This window comes from Chinchilla lanigera, unplaced genomic scaffold, assembly GCF_000276665.1.
Source record: "Chinchilla lanigera isolate Chin_1 unplaced genomic scaffold, ChiLan1.0 scaffold00022, whole genome shotgun sequence".
Taxonomy (NCBI): Eukaryota; Metazoa; Chordata; class Mammalia; order Rodentia; family Chinchillidae; genus Chinchilla; species Chinchilla lanigera.
In genome coordinates, this window is record NW_004955423.1 from 3,413,041 (window position 1) to 3,417,653 (window position 4,613).

Sequence of the window (4,613 nt, forward strand, 5' to 3'; positions counted from 1 at the left end):
AAATTCAGGCATTGACCTGAAAGGAAAGGTCTTTTTTACTGGAGAGCATGAGAAGTTTGATTGCTATTCTATGTCTCACAATACATACCTTCACTTCCTAACATTCCAGCTGGCCTGTCCTTAGACCCTGCCAATAACGAAGAATCCAGGTGTATCTTTATTATGACTTTCATCTCACTGTGCAGATCAGACTAAATATTTGACACATTGCCTAAAATATAAATGACCTCTTCTTTGGACAAGTTGAAGAGCTGGTTGGAAGCAGCTCAGTTCCAGTCAAAACGGTGTCTTCAGTTTAGAGTTGACAAATAGTGCTGCATGAAGCTTGGAAACTGAGAGGTTACCTTGACAGACAAGGAGCACAATTATCACAATATGATGAAAGAGTTTCCATGAGTATGTATTGCACCGTTAATTACTGTCCTTTTTCTACAGGCTTCTAATGTGAGGAAAAACACGGAATGACAAGTGTGGGAAAGAGCAAGCACTAAATTACTGTCAGAAAAATAAACGGAGTAGCACAGTGGTGCTCAGTGATTTACGGGGGCAATTAGTCACCACCCCACGGCGCTGCTGAGGACAGCAAGGCAGCAGACATGTCAGGCCCACGAGGAAGAAGAGACTTTGCGCTGCTCTCCAGACAACTTTTCAAACAACAAACAACAAGAATCTGAGCATATTAGGTTCCATGTCTTCAGTCTGGGTGCCTACCCTTCATATTTTTCTTCTACCTTAATACATAAATGTAGCTTTCGCACAGTATTAACGTGTTCTGTGTTAAAAAACCTCCAACTGCAGCTTTTTTCTCTCCCACTCTTCAAAGTAGGTTCTTTCCCATCCCTTACAAAACAACAGAAAAATCCCTTCTTGCTCCCCAATTTTCCCGTAGTGTATGCCTTCACTGTGTCTTATTACTTCTTGCATCTTGTTGCCTATGTTCCACATTTGTGCAGAGCCACTGGCTACTAAGAAGTTTTATCTGAAACTCCTCCGCAGAAGTTTGATAAGCTGGTATGAGGAGGTGACAAGGAATGCAAAACAGCATCAATGAAGACTGTTCACTTTTCCATATTTGTTAATATGTTCTTTAACACACTCTCTATATTTGCATACATAACAGCAAAATAAACCTACTCAGGAAGAATTAATTGATGTTCATTCCCTAATAAATATCCATCGTTAGAAGAAACCAGAGTGGAAGGTCAGGAAGAACCTAGGAAACACAAAGAATATATTGATTAAATACCACTTAGTGAAGTGAATAAATGAAATTCATCAAGAGTTTAGTACCCTTGAGTAGATATTTCTTAAGCATTTTACTTATTACTTAAGAATTCCTTTTCTCATTTGATCTTGCTCTTGTTTTAGGCAAGAATACCTGCTGTGTTAGAACTGTGTTCAATGTGTATGTATACAGTTGGAGGATGTGCTCCAACATGCTCTACCTTTGGCCTCTAATCTGGAGTCATAATGAACCAGAACCGTATTGATGAGCTTGGTACCCAGCCTGGTGCACCATTCAACCGGACACTGGATTTCTGCTAAAGAGGGCTACAATGAAGAGACTCTTCAGATTTTTCTTGCTATTCTTCCATTATTCTGTTACTAGGCTTTGTTCCCCTTGAATTTTATAAGCATACACTTTTAAAAGCAAGTAATAACAGACACTAAGATTTGACACAGAATTGCATATTTGCACCTACAGAGGCACTGGTTTTCAACTATTCTAACGAAAAGAGCAAACCCAACCTGGAAGGAAGGGAGCTGTGTTTCTCTGCAACACCACAGGCATATGAAATTACTCACATCTTATGAAGCTACCGGGGATAATTCAAGGTGGAAATTTAACCAAAATTATTTTTTAACCATGAATAAAGTGCATTTAAAAGTGCATCAAATATTTTTAGATTTCTCTTTTTTCTAAAGTCACATTGTAGTTTCTGGTAGAGGGACACACTGGGAGAACTGGCATATAAAAAAATGAAATTTGAGATACAACATTATAAAAAAAATCCCTATGTGGGGGCATGTTTTTATATACATGTTATTTTTGTTTAGAAATTATGAGCTAGGGAGGAATGAAAATGACCTTGGCTTTTTATAATTACTGATAAAAATGATAGGCTTTAATATTTGGATTCAAATGTTTACTAATCATGCAACTTTCATACATGTCAAAGAAAGGATTTAGACTGAAGATTGAGGGGATATAGCTCAGTGGCACAAATGCCTGCCTGGCAAGTACGGTCCTGAGTTTGATTCCCAGTACCAAAAAAAAAAAAAAAAAAATAGACTAAGGACTGAAAACAGTAGGCTGGGGCTTCCTGTGTGCTCCTGTGTCTGTGTTTGTTCAGAACGTTTATGCAATATTCTGACTTGGCTGTAATATATAATTCTTAGCTATTATTTCAGCTGCAGCAATAATTTTTAGATTAATGATTATAATTTTGGTAAGACATGCATGAAAAGTTATATGTTCATGCTTGAAAGGAGGATCATTAAATATTCATTATTACCACTCAAATTAGTTGTCATGCTCTATATAACAGTTACCCATTATCATTTCACTAGTTTAGATTCAGCAATAAGTGAACAGCCATATATATATGGCTCATAGCAGTAGAGGAATTTTGGGAGGGCAGATGAGGAATAGGGAGAGAAAAGATTTTAAAATCCATTTGACATATTTATGTTGACAAATTTATTTAAAGGAGTTACTGTGTTGTCAATAAACATGTTTGTTGGAATATGATTGTGGCTGGATTTGCTTCTAGCTGTCTAATTACTCTGTGATTGTGAACAACATTACATCTCCAAGTAATGATGAAGGAAGAATTATAAAGGCTGAGATATTTTAGTCTTTTGCACATGTCTAACCTTGCCATGAAAAAGAGCTCCTTATTTGTATAAGCAGGCATTGAAATCTTGCTTTTTCAGTGAAGCTGCATTGTATAATTTGTTTTCTCCATCTGGCAACAAATCTATCCCTAAAAAAGGAAAGCAAAAAGTAAAATAGATACATTTTTATGAATATTTTGGATGAACATATATAGATGATGTCTTATTAGTCCATTATAGAAAGATAGTAAGAGAAAATAAATATAAATATATTTTAGTGTTAAAAATATTTTGCCTTTTCTTCCACATATATTCCAGTTCAGTTAGGTGAAGACATTAGGACAGCCACATTGTTTTAAATCACATACAGTAATCCTTTCATACTCCTCAGTAATTTTAAATTGGTTCTTTTCCCATAGAAAATAATCATAAATTTGATTCTGATCTCATCTAACTTTAGAGCTTTTTGTCTTAAAGAGTCAAATTATAGCTGATGAACACATTTTGCATTTTTCCACATTGCATCTGGACTCTTCATAATGATGGTTTATTTTATTTTATTTTTTCTGCACAGAGGAGAGGAAAAAATATACAGGTCCATGAATCAATCTAGATAATGGGGAAGGCTGAATGTAATAAATAATACAGTAACAACCCTAAACTAATGAGGTGTTACTGAGGTACATTTCATAGGCTCATCTACTATATAAAAAGTCACTAATAACCCCTTGGCATAATCAGATGATAAAGCTTTGCCATAAGGCAACACCTGTGCAATTAAAACTGCAGATTCTTTTGCACATTTCATTAATTTCAGGATTTTGTAAAGGCACAATGACTACACTAATAATCTAGTCTACTTGACTCCATGTCTACTGGAAACAAAGTGTCTAAATAGATAAAGGTAATTAATTAGAGATAAATGGAGCTAATCAGACTCAGTTAACACTAATTCTCTGAATTAAGACATTTTGGGACACCTACTATCCTGCTGACTTTGATGTTTTACATTAAGAATAGGTTCTGAAGGAGTCAGAAAATACTGGCATTTGAGAACTGAGCAGTCTTTTGATGGCATATTTAGGCATCTGAAGCTAAAGGAGTTTTCTTTCATATTGTGCTATTTCACCACCTTTCTATTGGAGCTTAAAGAATTCACTTTGTAGTTATTCTAGTCTGTGCTCGTCTCCATATAAATTTTAATAACCTTTGCTATCATTTTTATTATCTGTCTAGCCCACCAATGGAAGAGAATCACAAGTTGTTCTATCTCTTAAATAAAGACTTAACCTGTTACATTAAGGAACTGTCAGGAGTCATCAGCGTATATCCTAAAATTTTGATCCTTTAAAGAGAACAAACACCTAAAATTCTGATCCTTTAATTCTGATTCTTAAACAAGAACAAACCTCTGCTTCACTGTGTTGGACTAAAAATTCAGTGATGTAGGGGAAAGAGCCTGGGCTTTGAAGTCAGAAGACCTGAAATCAAATTCTGTTCTTTCTCTTACTGAATGAGTGATCTTAAGGAACTAGCTTAACCTCTCCGAATTTGCTCCCTTGTAGAATGAAAATAACATTGATTTGTGTAGTACTAACTTTACAGGGTTAGTAGTGTGAATAATGAGTGAGATAACTTATTTGGTTGGTCATTATTAGCTATACTTAGTTGGTTATTATTAGCTGTTGACCTGGGATTGAACATATAATCGAGCACTACATCCTGACAATCATATTGTTAAAAACGTATCATTTTCAACTCAGCCACATAAAAAT

The 4,613-nt window shown here is 35.3% G+C and overlaps 1 long non-coding RNA gene across 3 annotated transcripts in view; it reads left to right on the forward strand.

Moving 5' to 3' along the window:
* The window catches only part of LOC102004943, a 21,003-nt gene extending 18,002 nt beyond the window's left edge, over nucleotides 1-3,001 (forward strand). For 2 of the 3 annotated variants that reach the window (XR_001234034.1, XR_001234035.1), the window contains one exon: nucleotides 436-3,001. This is a non-coding gene — a long non-coding RNA (uncharacterized LOC102004943). The remainder of the gene's footprint in view (nucleotides 1-435) is intronic. The other variant, XR_001234036.1, reaches the window with a different exon arrangement.
* Nucleotides 3,002-4,613: the final 1,612 nt, after the last annotated feature.